This window comes from Crinia signifera, chromosome 5 (genome assembly GCF_055691185.1).
Source record: "Crinia signifera chromosome 5, ASM5569118v1, whole genome shotgun sequence".
NCBI classification, from domain to species: domain Eukaryota; kingdom Metazoa; phylum Chordata; class Amphibia; order Anura; family Myobatrachidae; genus Crinia; species Crinia signifera.
The window spans coordinates 86,244,977-86,262,305 of NC_139221.1; positions in this window are offsets into that span (position 1 = coordinate 86,244,977).

Sequence of the window (17,329 nt, forward strand, 5' to 3'; positions counted from 1 at the left end):
CACTAACTTCAGAGTCTACTTACTAAGGGTTGGGTTTGCTGGACTTTAGAAACTGACAGGAGCGGAGATTGATTGCGGGTTTCTAATGCCAGTGAGTCAGTCATTGACTAAAAGTCAACTCTCTAACCAAGAACCCACTGTCAATTTCCACACCACTGTCTCACCACAAGCCCACCAAAAACCCAAAGCTGTCATTTAAACCAAACACTTATTTAGCCACATGTGAAGTAAAACTTGAAGCTCAGGCCCACATTTTCTATAAGATACCATGGCTGAATCAGGGTGGTCTTATGCATTTTTGTGTATTTTTCCACAGTTGCAACTGCATATTTGGAAACGGTGCTACAAATATCTTCACTGGTGAACATGCGGCTCCTACCTGTCTCGGGTTGAGGGGGCTGCAGCTGTCTGTGCCTGCTTAGAGCGACGGGGAGAAGAGCTGAGCTTGCGAACCAGATCCTGGTACCTGAGCAACTGGCAGGTACTGGGACCTGCATATGCGGTCAAGTGGTGGCCCCAAGGTGTATGCGCAAAACACAAGCTTCTATGAGCTGTATAGGCTGTTGCACATAGAAGCAGTGCTGGGCTGCATGATGAAAGAAGTGCCCATCAATCAATTATGTGTGTTTTGCATTGTTAATTGTACTAGACCATTGGCATATCATTACATACTGTACTTGTGTTATCCATATATATTTTTGACTGTATTTGCATGTACTGTTACACAGAGTAATTAGAAGATTAAAACTGAAATAGGACGGATATTATGGTGTGGCTGAGAGACGTTTTATATTGGAGTGAGTGCCCATAGATGATGGTAGACACACCTGGTTGGCGGTGTTAGACATACCCAATGGGCGGTGTAAGTTACGCCCAATAGGTGGTGATAGACACACCCCTTTGACAGCGCATCCCCTAATAAAATGTGCTGCTCACACTTATGGGGCCTTTACACTTATCAGTAATATATCCTTGTCGGCGATATACTGGCTAGATAAAGAAGCAAACAAATTTGCATCCCTGTAATCTCTTTGTGTTTTGTATTTTCTAGGTAATTGTCTAATGTTTTAGTGAAAAATATGTGGGTATAAAAATTCTCACTTTCCTGTAGGTCAAGCAACATGCTAAACCTCGTCGCTATGTGACAGGATGACTAAACCAGCAGAACAATCTTGCAGTGCTGTGCTTTATACTGATGATGGGTAAGGGTTACCTGGAGCACTCTCTGAACAGCTACTCATAATAGAACCGGGCTGGCTGCCAGGAAACCTTCACTCGGAGAACAGTATGTGTTGAGGATTATTGTGCTTGCATGATAACAAATAGATGTTGGGCCAGAGTGTAACGGCCTTATTCATTTGTCTAGTATTTAATGCCACCCAACAATGTACTACTGGGATCACAACTGTGGCAGGGGGTTAAAAATGTTGACCATATTTATTACATTATGTGACAATATAAATACTGAGCTAGCCAGCATATATCATTATATTCAATGACTAAACTGCTGTATTCATAATATCCTAGATAAACAGCATGAGAGATAATAGTCCTGATGCAAAGATAAACTACAGTATTTGACCATATGTACTTGTACATTGTGGGTATGGACATGTGTGAAGTGGCACATATGCACAGTGTATGCATCGTGTGGTGCCCAGTGTGGGCAGTCAGACAGGGTAGGGGTTTATTTGCTAAAATGGGAATTCTATTAAAGACTGGATGTTGCAATGGCAGATTTTATTATCTTCTGGAAGGTGTTAAATACAATGTAGATTCTGATTGGTTGCAACATCCTATCTTCAGTAGAACTCCCACTTTAGTAAATAAAGAATTAGATTTGTTCATTGCAATCATTTTTATAGTTACCATTCATTAGATTCAGTGGCGGCTCTTACAATTATGGAGGAGGGGGGCTGCAGCAATGCAGCTCCCCCCTCCGCTGCCACCCCTGGCCACTGCTGCCATCCCCAGATGCTGCACACCCCTGTCCCCTGTACAGGGTTTTGGGGGCTGCCACGCAGTAGCGCAGAGAGAAGCATCTCCCGATGGGATGCCTTGAGTGACTGGAAGGTCAGACTTCCAATAGGAAGTCACTGCCAGTCACAGTGAAGTGGCGGATTTTACCTGGGGGTCTGCAGCCCTGCAGCCGATAGGTAAAAACCGCCACTGATCAGATTTCTGGTGCTCTCTGGAACTACAGGAAGATGAGAGATGAGATAATAAAAGCTAAACCTAGGGTTGGTCATTGACCATCGATATTTGCAAATCATTGATGGGTAGAAACTGTCAGATAGTTTTACCAACAATGGGGGAAAACCCGCCTGTTATTATAGCCATAGCCCGATGATTTTCTTTTTAATACCGGCAATCACTGTTGAACATACATTTCTCATACAAACACTACAATCCCTAGGTCTTAAAGACACAGCCCTTTCTTGGGTCTCATCCTACCTGTCTCCATCTGTATTGGGCCGGGTCTCTGAATGCCTTTCTGCTATATCATCTTGGATATTTTACAAAAAGTGGGAGTGGGGAGCTGCACTAATTAGTCAGGGTGAAATTTTCAACAGAGTACATACTGTTATAATTAATACCCCGCCTGTCTGTCAAATTTCTTGCAAAAGATGACCATCATATACCCCATCAATCATACACCATTGATGTTGTGGGTGTCACTTAGATAAGACCCTTATCCCTTATCGAAGTGACACCCACAACATCAATGGTGTATGACTGATGGGGTATATGATGGTCATCTTTTGTGCGGAATTTGACAGACAGGCGGGGTATTAATTATACCAGTATGTACTCTGTCGAAAATATTTTCGCAGGAAATATGTATATAAGCACACAGCAAAGTGTTAGTCTATAAAAATCATTATTTATTCTCTCACAATTTTGTATAGTAATAGACATATAATTTATGCACAAGCTGACAAAATCATAAAAATATAAAAATACTAATTCCTTCAGAACAATCCAATAGGGGACTTAGAGTGCACCCCACCCGAGTTTCTTTCTCTCCCCCCGTGTCTTTCATAGCATCCTGGATGTCATCTCGCCACCTCAAACTGAATATTTAAAAACAATTAATTATATTTCCACCAACAATAATAGTAGTTACCAACCAGATATCTCTATCGTTGTTAAGAATATGACAATTACTCCTACCACTCAAGCTTGCTGCCTAGGTGTCATCCTTGACTCTGAACTTTCCTTTGTTCCCCACATTCAATCTGTCTCAAAATTATGCCACATGCACCTAAAAACATATTATAAATTCACCCTTGCCTTACACAAGACACTGCAGAAACTCTAATACATGCTCTCATCATCTCACGCATTGATTATTGCAATATTCTCCTTATTGGCGATCCCCAATACAGACTCACAGCACTACAATCCATCATGAATGCAGCTGCGATGCTGATCTTCCTATCCAGATGTTCATCTTCTGCAAAGCTACTCTGTTAGTCACTTCATTAGTTACATGTATTCTACCGTATTCAATACTAAATACTTTTATTTACACGCAAGGTCATAAACCAAACTAGACCAACATACATCTCTTCTCACAAATTAACTTCCTACCAGACCTCTTCACTCCACACAAGATTTATGTCTTTCATTCACACTCATTACTCTCTCCCATTCCCGATTACAGGACTTTCTTCAGGCTGCTCTGTGGAATGCTCTCCTATGCACTGTAAGACTCTCTTCCAGTCTAAAAACCTACAAGCGTTCCCTGAAAACTCACCTCTTCAGGCAAGCTTATCAAATTCCAGAACCAGCCATTTAACCTTCATATACCGTTCCTATACGATCCCCACTGTACACATATCATCTCTATATCTTTTTCACATTTTCCATCCTATTGACCCCATGGCAAACTGCTGGGTTATAACCATATCAAGAGTGCCCCAAAAAAAGAGAGAGTCTTTCCTTCTTCTGTTCCTACGTTCTTATTACCATATCATTCAGCACACCAGGACCCTTTGCATTCTGGTGGAATATCTATCCTTGTGTATCAATGCTTATTTCCCTATAGATTGTTAGCGTGTGTATGAATAGTCAGGAGTGCTGACCATTCTGACATTCAACTGGTACAGGTGTCGATGCCCATTCACAGCAGCAGATAAAGCACTGTCCCTGGCTGTGGAGGGTGCCGGCTCTGGGCTACACAGGAGAGCTTGGGCAGGGACACACAGTGCATCAGCATTAATTGTTTTCATTCCCCTGCCTTGACAGAGAAGATGTGGGTGGGCTTCCTACTTCACCTGGGTAATGAAGCAAAGCAAGAAATACTTTAGCAGGACTTATCGTGCTGCTATAATCCATCTCCCCCTCTGTGCTTAGACTTGGGTCCCATCCCCAGGACATCTCATTATTATATGCAAATATTCCAAATACAGAAAGGTCCAAAATCAAAAATTTTTTTGGTCCCAAGCATTTTGTATATGGGAGACTCATCCTGTATCATACTTCCTACTCTCCCACCAGTGCAATATTTAGGGGCCGATTTATCAATATTATTATATGTTTTGCGATCTTTTCGCAATCTTATCGATTCTTTTCGCATTGCGATAAATGCATTTTTCGGGCAAATGTATCAATATTAATTTGCGGGGCTGGATAGAGTCTCTGATAATGACATCTCAGTAGCGCACGCAGGGGGGGGTTTCTGAGTACCCAGAAACCTCCCCAGGAGTCTAAGGACCCTCCGCTGAAAGCTGAGGGTCCCCTCTTTCCATGGATATAAGAATTGTAAAAATCGGCCCTTGGGAACCGGAGATATCTGACTTCAAAGCAGTGGTCCCCATCCAAGCCTGTTAATTGCTATTCCTAGTCAGATATTTCAGGTTCTGTCTGACTTAGCGTTTTTCTGAGGGTATATTCCAAAAGCTGGGACTCTCCCCCTTTGAGGGACACTGGCAGCTTGTCTCTACTGTTCCCAGAACCAGAGATATTAGCCGTCAAGCAGCTGGTTACTGCTCCAGCTCCACACACCTGGTATGTAGTTTTATATACTCTGCCTCTGCCTCCTGAACTCTGATTCCCTAGTCCCCAATACCATTTGGTAGGTGGGATTCTCTAGTTTTTCCATTCCAATCTAAGAAATCTATTTTTGGGAACTGGAGATATCTGCAGTCAAGCAAGCTGTCCTCCCACCAGAAAATTATGAATAATATGCCCACTCCACTATACACCCCTCCTCTGCATATTAAACATCCTCTACCACCCTGGAAGTTATATATCAGAGCCCCTTCATTCAGCCCAATGCCCCCTTCTCCCACCCCATCTCCCACCATCTGTGCAGTAAAGGGCTAACTAGTGGAAATTACTGATCCAGGCCCTACATGCAGAGCGGTTGATATAATACCCCCTACCACCCGCAGGACATCAAATCTTCCCCCACCCCTACTGCTTGAGGATCGGTAGGGGCCCCAATACATTGCTATGCCCAGGGGTCATACAATGCTGTTGACGCCCCTGTATGTGTGTATGTATGTGTATATATATATATATATATATATATATTATTATTTATATACATTTGGTCTATCTATAATACTTTAACTGACCCGGCATATACTGGGTCACCTAAGTGTCCATCTCCGTGCTTTGCTCCGCCCCTCTGGAAACCCCCTTCTGAAAATCCTGCGTTTGCCCCTGCATCTATCTGCGAATCATGTTTCGCATATTTTTAGTCAGCAGTGAAATAGTTTGCGATAGAGTTGACTCCTGCGCATGGTAGGTTTGCTTTCCTAGGCGCCTCCTCACGCTGCTCAGAGGAGAGTGCGGCGCCATTTTCCACTCCTCACACACCCTGGAGCCTGAAGGAGGACGCCGGGGACCTGCAGCTGTCACACCTCTGCTGGAGACCCTGGGACTTGTAGTACGTCGTCCCTCCCACAGACCTGCAAACCATGGAATTTTGGGCGGGGCATATTGTTGGGCAGCCCTCCCCCATTTCCCCCTGCACAGGCTAGAAACATCTCGCCTCCAAGCTTCTCTTGGAGAGCTTTTAAAAGAACACAAGTATGACCTGTATAAATCTTTCAATGTCAAAAGAAAAGACAGTGGGGATTTTACTAAGATGTGTATTCTACTTCACATGTGATGTTGCTATGGACAACCAATCAAAATCTACTTCTTATTAATTTAGCACCCTCTAGAAGATAGTAGACAGGAACTGATTGGTTGCCCACAGCAACATCACATGTGAAGTAGAATACACATCTTAGTAAATTTCTCCCATTAGCTTTTAGAATTGTGAAATTGCACTAAACCTGATTAAATGACCAACTGTTGCCTATTGTATAATTTTTCGGTGTATAACATATAGAGTTATAAGCATGACAGTAAATGTACTAAAATAGATGTTGGCATGACAGCAGAAGCAGCATTTTAAAAATTGTTTTACGTACAAATACTATACGAGCAAAATAAAATTGAACTGCAGGATCTGTTAAGCTGTGAGATGATATAAAAACATATTTGCATGAAATGAAATATTGGTGACACACAGCAGAAAAAGAATCATTTCATTCACAAACAGAATTTATAAAAAATAAAAAAGTTCTTTCCGAGGCCTCTGCAAGTTTGCATAATCAGCGCCAACTCGCCACCTTGCAAAAAAGTTAATGAGCCTCCATTTAAAGGATGGAGAATGACAATTAAATAATCATATCAGATGTGTTCCTGGTTGTTCTGTTTTAATTGCTGGTTTCCGTGCAATTGACATTTTTTTCAGTATTGCAATATCAGATGCTGATTTTAGTCTTTCTTTGACAGCATGGGATCACAAAATAAAATGTAACAGACATAGATCCCAAGGTGTTATAGTTTTACAGAGCAGTGTGTATTATGGGGCCTACACATGAGCGATTTCAGGGCATTTTCTAAGCAATCTAACTAGTTCGTTCAATGTGTAGAGGCCATAGCGATAGCGATGTGCAGCCACCTGCGTCGCTATCACCTGGAGATTAATATCCATCATGCCCGATAAATCTAGTCATTTTGCCGGGCAGGGCCGTGTGCTGAGCGCACTTGCTGAGCGATCTTGCATTGCTCAAAACGTTCAGCAAACCCCCCCTTAAGTGTATGCTACTTGCAGACTGTTCTATGTGCAATGTTCATTGTTGGTAATCATATGTATTTTTTTTACTGCACAATTAAATGTAATTGGTGTAGACCTAGATTAATTTTGAGTACAAAAAGACAGCGGGGTTTATGTAACTAAAGGGGAGTTATATTGATGATGGGATGTTGCTATGGTCAATCAATCAGATTGGGGGCCAGATGCACCAAGCTTCAAAAGTGATAAAATGGAGAGTGATAAGCAGCCAGCCAATCAGCTCCTACCTGACATTTTTCAAAAACAGTCTGTGACATGGCAGGTAGGGGCTGATTGGCTGGCTGTTTTTTCACTCTCCGTTTTATCGCTTTTGAAGCTTAGTGCATCTGACCCTCTATCTATTATCTTCTATAATATGCTAAATAAATAAGAAGTAGAATCTGATTGGTTGCTATTAGGGATGTGCACTGGCCACTTTTCCAGTTTTGTGTTTTGGATCTGGATATTTTGGAAAAAACACAGAAAACTCTAAAATCACAGAATTTGTGGTGTTTTTCTTCTACTTTATTATTATCCTCAATAACATTCATTTCCAATCATTTGCAGTCTATTCTGACCACCTCACACCTATCAATATTGTTTTTAGGCCAAATGGTTGCACCAAGGTAGCTGGATGCATAGGCACCGATTCTGTGGATGCTGAAGGGCTTGAGCACCCACAAAAATTCATGGGCACCCACTGGCGGCCGCACCCCGAGTCACGCTGGCCGCTGCAGCACTGCTGAATATTTAGCTGATTAATAAAAAACATACCCGCCACGGCCGCCCTATATAGGACACTTCCACCCTTTTATAGTCAACGCCCCGTGTACACTTACGCGTCCTGCGTCACACTCTCCACCTGGCTCCATCGCCGACGCCACCACCACCCCCTCCTCCCCCTCCTCCGCACGCCATTAGTCCCACAGTGCGCCTGTCACCTGCGGCTGCTGTAGCAGAGCAGTGCGAGCCTGCGCAAGGAGGTCTGGACTCAGAGCGAGGCAGCTTACCCAGTCCCCGTCCCGACCCCAGTCCCCAACAAACGGAGACAGACTACTGGCAGGAGTGGGACCGCCCAGGCCCAGCATCTAACTAGTGAGTGAGTGACTCTGTCTGAGACTCTGTCAGGCCATCTGACTCAGGCGTTAAATATCTGCTCACTGAGCACGCAGTGCTCAGTCAGGCCCACAAATATCTTTATCAATATCAACAGTTATCTGTGCATCATTTCTTATGAGAAATGATGCACAGATAACTGTTGATATAGATATTTTTGGGCCTGACTGAAAGATATTTTTGTTCTATGATGGAAGCAGGTGGCGTGCCAAGACCCCGGGAGAGGTGCTGCTCGCTTCTGTCCAGCATGGCAGTGTGGGCATCAAAGTTTGGGCTGAGCATCTTCTCGTGCCCAGGTGGTCCATAGTTGTGGAAGCTCTGCTGGGTGTTGTGGATGGAGCCCAAACCATTGCCCAGGGGGCTGCCAGTCAAGGGTGACAAGCTTTGGCCCATGCCAGTCATGTCCTTGTAGGGACTGTACAGGTTGTTCATGGCTTGGATGCCCCTGTCATCCCTCATGAGGGTGAAGCTGCCACTGAAATTGCCAGCCAACCGCTTGCTTTGGTGGTGGGGATGATGGAATTTGTCAGAAACCGTGGAGATGGGTGGCAAGGGCTGTAGTGGAGTTAAGGTGGTGTATGTGCTGCTCATGCCCATTTCAGGGGGTGAGGAGTCCCAGGGCATACCCATGGCATGGTGCAGGGGGTTGGACAGCTCCGGCCGGTAGTCCCCAGTCCCATCCAAAATGGAAGCCATTCTGGAAAGTTTGGCTTCATACTAACAGAATAGTCAGGAGGATTAATAACTAATGCAGCTCCTTTGTAATAAAATATGTGGCACACTGACATGTCTATATTAGGCATGTGACTAGGGCTGTATCTGCATAAAAAATTATATGGTACAGTGTTTTCCACACCAACTTTTAATTTAGTATGCAGATATAGGGCGGGATGATTTAATATACATTTATTGGACTTTTTGGTCTGTGATGTACAGTATAGTCATGTGAGCATTAGTACTGAATCATTTTGCTGGCATTGATTACATTCAATACATTTCATGGTGTGTATTGTTACATTGTGTTGTAATGTGTAAAAAGGGGGACTTTGTGCTGTAATTTGAATATTGGAGACAACTGTGCTGCATAATATAAATTGTATTTTGTGGCCACGACCCTTCCCCATGAAGCCACTCCCCTATAGTTTTGGCTTGAGCACCCACCAGCAAAACGATAAATTGGCACCTATGGCTGGATGACTATGCTAAATGACACAAGTGGGTGGCACAAACACGTGGCTCATCTAGGAGTGGCATTGCAGCGGCAGACAGGAACGCAGATTGAAAAACTAGGCCCCAAAGAGCACATAATGCAAAAAACAAAGGTGCATGATGGGCCCTCCCACCCACCCTTATGTTGCATAAGCACGTGCACACTGTCTTTAACAAACCAATCATTTCAGCATCAGGGTCTGACACTCGACTGTGGCTGAATGATTGGTTTGTTTGGGCCCCCACAAAAAAATATTCAATTCATCTCTCCCTGTACAAACTGGGTAGACAAAGGCAAGATGTCATCCTCATCCTCCAATTCCTCACCTTTTCAGTGTGCACATCCTCACAGTTTATAAATTCATCCCCACTGGACCCCACAAACACATGTCCCTCTGCCGTCTCTGGTGGCAACTGTTGGTCTTTGTTGTATAATTGATTAATCATTTTGATGAACATCATCCTCTCCACATTTTTCGGAAGCAATCTCCTACACCACTTGCTGACCAGGTTCCTGGCTGCATTAAAAGTCTTTTGGAGTACACATGTCCATGTTGCCTCTTTTTCCTGCCAGTACAAGTACAGACTGTTTACTTGGATGCTGTCACCAAAGTTCCTCCACCATTTTTTCAATGGTGGCAACATCATATGCAGTGACAGTAGACAAATCAGCAATTGTTGGCAGGTCCATCAGTCCGGAACCAGATGTCCAAACTCACTCCTGTCTGTCCTGCATAACCACCAGCAGGTCAGTTAGGAAATCTTAGTTGTTTTTTTCACGCAGCCACAGTTGTGGGAAAAAATGAAGGAGGAGCTGTTGCCGTGTCACCTTCCACTTCAGATGACAATCTCCTAACCAGCAGGTCTTTTCATCGCTGTAGGCATTTATCCAACGGAAAAAAAGACACAACATATACTTTAAACCGACTGACCACCCTTGAAACCTGGAAAAGCGTATGAAGGGTTTTATCCACAAGACCTTCATACTTTGCATAATCACCATGCTATAGCTCCTTCTTCACTTTCTCCAGCTGCTTCTGCATCAGCCTGATCAGGAAAATGACCTGACTTAAGCTGGTAGTGTCTGAATTGACTTCACGTGTGGCAAGTTCAAATGGTTGAAGAACCTTGCACAACAATCCACAAATGGCAGATACCCGATGCACTTCTAACACCAACATAACTGTCAAGGCCTCAGTTATCCACTTTGCCATAGGATGACCGCTGTTGTACTTCGCCCTTATCACAAAGGACTGTTGGACGCCAATTGCTTAGTGAAAGACGTAGTGGTGTTCCGACTTCTCCTCTGGGATGATGAATAACTACCAGCAGCAACAGCAGCAGTGGCAGCAGTAGACATAGCACTGTAGGATACTCTGGAGGAATCCCAGATGGGAGAGGAGTCAGTTTGACAGTGACATGGCCTGAAGGAGTACTACCCATCCTGACTGAGGAGGAAATTGCAGAGGAGGGAGTAGGTGGTGTGGATTGCAGGACCTTGAATGCAACAGGACCAAGGGATTTAGGTGTCTCTGGACTGCTTACAGTCCTAGCCACAGTTTCAGAACTAAACAGTGACTTATGAATGAGCTTCAGGTGATGTAAAAGGGAGGATGTCCCCAGGTGGCCATATAAGTTGGCATATTGGCAACAAACAAATTCTTCAAACAAATAAAATTCATAATTTATTTATTTTCTTCATGTTACTGAACTTTAGCATTATGGATTTTACATGACTTCTACAAAGACATTAGGCATCAGCCTTGGCAGATGACGCCGATGGCATTTCATTATCTATATTATGACTAGTGGCAGCAGCTTCAGCACTAGGAGGAAGTGGACTTCTGCATCAGTATCACTGGACTGGACTTATGCAGCAGTATCACTGGACTGGACTTATGCAGCAGTATCACTGGAGTGGACTTATGCAGCAGTATCACTGGAGTGTACCTATGCAGCAGTATCACTGGAGTGGACTTATGCAGCAGTATCACTGGAGTGTACCTATGCAGCAGTATCACTGGACTGGACTTATGCAGCAGTATCACTGGACTGGACTTATGCAGCAGTATCACTGGAGTGTACCTATGCAGTAGTATCACTGGACTGGACTTATTCAGCAGTATCATTGGACTAAGCTTATACAGCAGTATCACTGAACTGGGCTTATGCAGCAATATAACTGGACTAGACTTATGCAGCAGTATCACTGGACTGTACTTATGCAGCAGTATCATTGGACTGGACTTATACAGCAGTACTAATGGACTTTAACGGCAGTACCACTGGACTGGATGTATACAGCAGTATCACTGGACTTATACAGCAATATCACTGGACTGCACTTATACAGCAGTACCAATGGACTATAATGGCAGTACCACTGGACTGGACTTATATAGCAGTATCAATGAACTGGACTTATACAGCAATATCATTGGACTGGACTTATGCAGCCATATAAATGGACTGGACTTATTCAGCACTATAACTGGACTGGACTTATGCAGCAATATCAATGGACTGGACTTATGCAGCACTGTCACTGGACTGGACTTATGCAGCAGTATCACTGGACTGGACTTATACAGCTGTGTCAATGGACTGTACTTATACAGCAGAACCAAGGGACTTACGGCAGTACAAGGCAGCAAAGTATGACAGGAATGGACTTATGGCAGCACAGGACACCAGCACTAGTCAGCACAGCATCACAGGACACCAGCACTAAGCAGCACAGGACCACAGGACTGGACTTATGGCAGCACAGTGACAGGGCACTTGCACTAGGCAGCACAGGACACCACCACAGAACAGCACTAGGTAGCCACCCCACATGCTCAACACCAGACCACCAGTACCACAGACCCTTCCTCCCAGTTCCTTCTCCAATGCTGGAGTGAAGATGGTGGCAAACTGATCGGGCTCAGATCGGGGGTGCCCGGCGGCGTTCAGATTCCCAGAATCCGAACCCACTCATCCCTAGTTGCTATGGGCAACATCTCATCTTCAATAGAACTCCCATCTTAGTAAATAAACCCCAGGGTAAAAAGTCTCCCATCGTCTGTCATCCTGCACAAGATTCTTGAGAAACATCACCGAGTCTTACTGATGAATCAAGTGACTGATTATGAGTCTCATCTGGGTGATAGAGGAATCAGAACTGAGGATAAGTACATTAGTTTTTTTTCCTACATATACTTTTTATATTTTTGCACCTAGGGGCAGATATATGAACAATATTTGAACTACTCTCACTTAATTTTAGTATCACCATCTTAAATGCATTATAGGGCAATTGAAACATATTATAGGACAAATTATAGGACAGAGTGAAGTCTTAATAGATTTGTGGGTACTTGTGAGTTATCCGGGCTCCCGATTTTGGGTACTTGCGATTTGCATGCGATATCGCATGCAATATCGCATGCGATTTGCTATCCGTTTCATTATTCATCATTACCCCATTATCCCCTTAGCGTGAAGCGTGGCAATCAACGTGAACCCGAAGCGTGGCGAGCGCAGCGAGCCCGCGAGGGGCGGCGGTACGCGTCCTCCGACCTTTTCATGCCCTACTATCCACTAGGGCGTGGAGTGAGAATAGAATAGTGTGGCGAGCGCAGCGAGCCACCGAGCCCGAAGCGTGGCGAGCGCAGCGAGCCCCGCGAGGGGACGCGGACACCTTCACAGGTATCCGCGTGCCCTTGCGGGCTTCGGGTTCACGTTGATAGACACACTTTGGGGATAGTGGGGTAATGAAATGAATAGCAAATCTTATGCAAATCGCATGCTAAATCGCATGCTAAATCGCATGCAAATCGCATGCGATATCGCATGCGATCTAGTACCAAAATCGGATGCCCAGATTACTCACAAGTACCGATTTGTGGCTTTTTCTTCAGTGACAAGCAAGCTCAACATAATAGATGTATTTTATAGATTTGTTGTAACATAATAGAACGTAAGTATTATTAATGATAGAAACAGCTTGATGGGCACAGAAAGTACTTAGTTAAAATTATATATTTATCATTTCAGTAATGGACTGAAAGACTTGTAAACATTTAGTACCTGTACATATGAGTCTCTTTATTAAATATCACAATAAAATTTAAGTACTGCATATACTGTACTGTACTGTCATTTAACTCACAAGGATACAGCTGTATTTATATTCAAACAGCAGTATCAGAAATGTTTTATGTCACCTATGTGGATCAACAGCATGTGTCCTGTATGTGACCCCATGTATAACAGACCTGGGAACACAAATGGAGGTCTCTTGGGGGGTTATTCTAGTCCATTCTTTCTGACAAAATCCTTCTTAGATGGACAAAACCATGTGCACTGCGGGTGGGGCAGATGTAACTTGTGCAGAGAGAATTAGATTTTTGGTGAGTTATTTTGTTTCTGTGCATGGAAAATACTGACTGCTTTATTTTTACACTGCAATATAGATCTCACTTTAAAGTAAAACCCCACCCAAATCTAATTCTCTCTGCACATGTTACATCTGCCCCCCTGCAGTGCACATGGTTTTGTCCATCTAAGAAGGATTTTGTCAGAAAGAATGAACTAGAATAAACCCCTTGGAGTCAGAATGTTGGATCTCTTATCCAAACCCCCCCACCCAAGAAACTGGTGGAAGGGAAGCCATTCCCAACAACCAGACCCAGTCATTTATCCTGCTATTTTTGCAGAAAATGGAAAAATGAACTGAAATATGTAAAATAAAAGTATAATAATCGTCTGATATAACAGAAATGCATTATAGAGGAAATTTACTAATTGTTGGCTTTGCTGTCAGTTCAAACCTGTCAGGCATTGATGGTGGTTTATGGCACGGGTCTTCAACCTGTGTCCCTCCAGATGTTGTAAAACTACATGTTCCAACATGCATTGCCACATGTTTTTCCCTAAAAGAGCATGACGAAACTGATCGGGCATGCTGGGACATGTAGTTCCACAACATCTGGAGGACCACAGGTTGAAGACCTGTGGTTTATGGGATTATCTAGTAGCCTGCAAGATGTGTGGTAATTCTGCAAGTATGCCTTTATTTGTTAAGTGGCAATCATTTACAAGGCAAAATCAACCTGCATGGTAAATGATTGCAGGCTGAGCAGGAATTCCAGTGTGTGTACCTGTAAATATACAGGCATACTTGCCAGAACTCCCGCAGAGTCTCCATCTTGCAGGCTACTACATAATCCCATCAACCTCCATCAATGCCAGATAGGTTTGAACGGACATTAGTAAATCTCACCTAGAATGTAGTTCATTTTCCATTTTTCTGTCATGTATTTGCAATAACAGGATAATTAAATACAGTACAGTATTTCAGTAATGTATACTGAATGTACATAAACAGCATGTACAGTTATGTTTTATACATATAATCAGCATTTAATCAATTTGATTGCTGTTTATCCAGAATAGTAAGTATTGAAATAAGTACAAAATAATAAAGTTGTTTTGTGGGGATGTAGTCAAAAGGTTAACAATGACAATGTCGACACTACCAATGCTGACATTGTAAAAATGTTGACTGGCAACAGATTACCACTCATAATGTTAACATTAGGGTTAGGCTGCAGACAGGAGGTTAGAGCTAAGCCCCATACATACTAGAAGATAAAGTAAAAGATGTCTTTCAGTCCTTTCTGTAAGATATCTTTAACTTTATCTTCTAGTGTGTACACTGAATGTCGTTAACGATGCATGCTCCCGCGCATCGCTAATGTCCCCCTCCCCCATCCTGCATGTTTAGACGAGGGAGGTCCTCATTAACGACGGAGTCGCAGCTTGACTGTCACTCCCCATGCCACACCCCTCCCATCATTGCTAGCTTCTGTGCCGTGATTTTCCGATGTATGCACTTGTCGATGCCGACCCCACGCCGGGTCCCTGCCGCCACCAATATCGGCTGCAGTGGCTATTGGCAAGTGTGTATGGGGATTAAGGCTGACACAATGGTGATTCAATGCTGCATCTCAGACACAGCAATCACATCTGATGACACAGCACTCAGATATCCAGGCAGGAGATGTCCTTTCTCTTCATGGGCCAGATGTACTAAGCTTGAAAAGTGATAACATGGAGAGTGATAAACCACCAGCCAATCAGCTCCAACCTGTAATTTTTCAAACACAGCCTGTGACATGGCAGGTAGGAGCTGATTGGCTGGTGGTTTATCACTTTCCATTTGATCACTTTTCAAGCTTAGCACATCTGGCCCCATGTGCCTGCAGTGGCATTAGCAGCTACAACACTGCGCCCATCTCTCAATTGCCCCTATGTTCTGTTTGAACATGTTTAGGTTTCATAGTAAAGCATCACTGATACATTTGCAATCTTTTTTAAAACAATTATGCTTCAGACATTCATTTTGTGTTACAAAATAGACTAAATTATTTCCAAGAAAACGAGATGTACAGTAGCAGTTACACGTGTCATGTTAAAAAAGAGACAACCAAAATATTACATGAACTCGATGAGCTCTGCAGGTGGCTCACTGAGCAGAGTAAGACGTGTTCCGGGTTAATTGGTGTCAGGATTCATTTCATGTTGACATACTGTCCTATAGTTCTAAAACCCCTTTTTGATCATGAAGGGCAGACAAGGGCATCACTATTATAGATTATAAACCTGCAGATAAATGACTTTCATGTCTCTCTAGATGATTGCAAGTTTTATAGGATTCGAGATGTCAGCCATGGGTAAATGGACAATACATACCGCACAATGAATGGGTTATTGACCCCTAAAACCTGTTTGAAAGTTTTGGCAGATATTATTTCCTTTCTTTAATGGATAGGAATAAAGTCACATTGATGTCAGTATACAGTCTTTGGATTGTAATACATTTAAATCATCAATCTGTTCATCCAAGCATTTATAGATGATTATTTTACCTACTTTGATCGAGAATAAATTTAGAAACAAAAATGAGTGACACCAATGTTTGGTTGGTAAATATGCTGTAATTCTTAATAAGTGCAGCACTCTAAGGGGGCAGTTGTATACTGAGTGATGTTGGGTCATGTTGTTGGCTGCTGACATCACAAATACTTATGGTAGCTCAATATTACTCTTTTTACATTATATGGAACAGAAGATAACCTACGGCACTCACTTTAGTGTATATAGAGGCCTAGTCCAAACACTAAAAAACATCCCCGTACCAATTTTCCCTTCTCCACTAGATTTCACAGTTGGCATATTGCAGTTAGACAAGTTATGCTCTCCTGGTACCTGCGAAACCCAGACTCGCTCACCTGACTACCAAACTCTGCACAACGGGTGAAATTTAATGGGATGAGAGATTCAGAAAGTGAGAGATTTGGTAAGAAATCTCCAGTTTTTTTTAAAGCGGCAATCATTTACACTTCAATATCAAACTGGTTTTGCAGTAAATGATTGCCGCTTTAAAAATAAAATGGAGATTTCTTAACAAATCTCTCACTTTCTGAATCTGTCATCCTATTACATTTCAATGAAAATGTTTACACAACTCTGCATTCCAGTGTCGTGTCTGCTTTACACCACTCCTCATTTTGGAATGTACAGTCATATTTTATTTCCAATTTATTTAGTCAATTTATTCAGATAAAAGTATTTTTATGTTTTTCCTGCATTTTGATATTCTACTGGATAGTTATAAAGAAAAACATCACCTAATATATTTAACACTCTTTAACATAAATGGGATGCACAAGAGTCATTCGTCATATGACATCATCTACAGGAGTTGCCACACGTGTCAGTGGTCCCAGCTCTGTAGAATTGCATTTCTGTACTAGGACAACATATATTTGAGGAATGTTTAATTGTGATTTTTTTTAAAAACCTATGAAAGTAAAAATACTGAAATGTTTTGAAGCA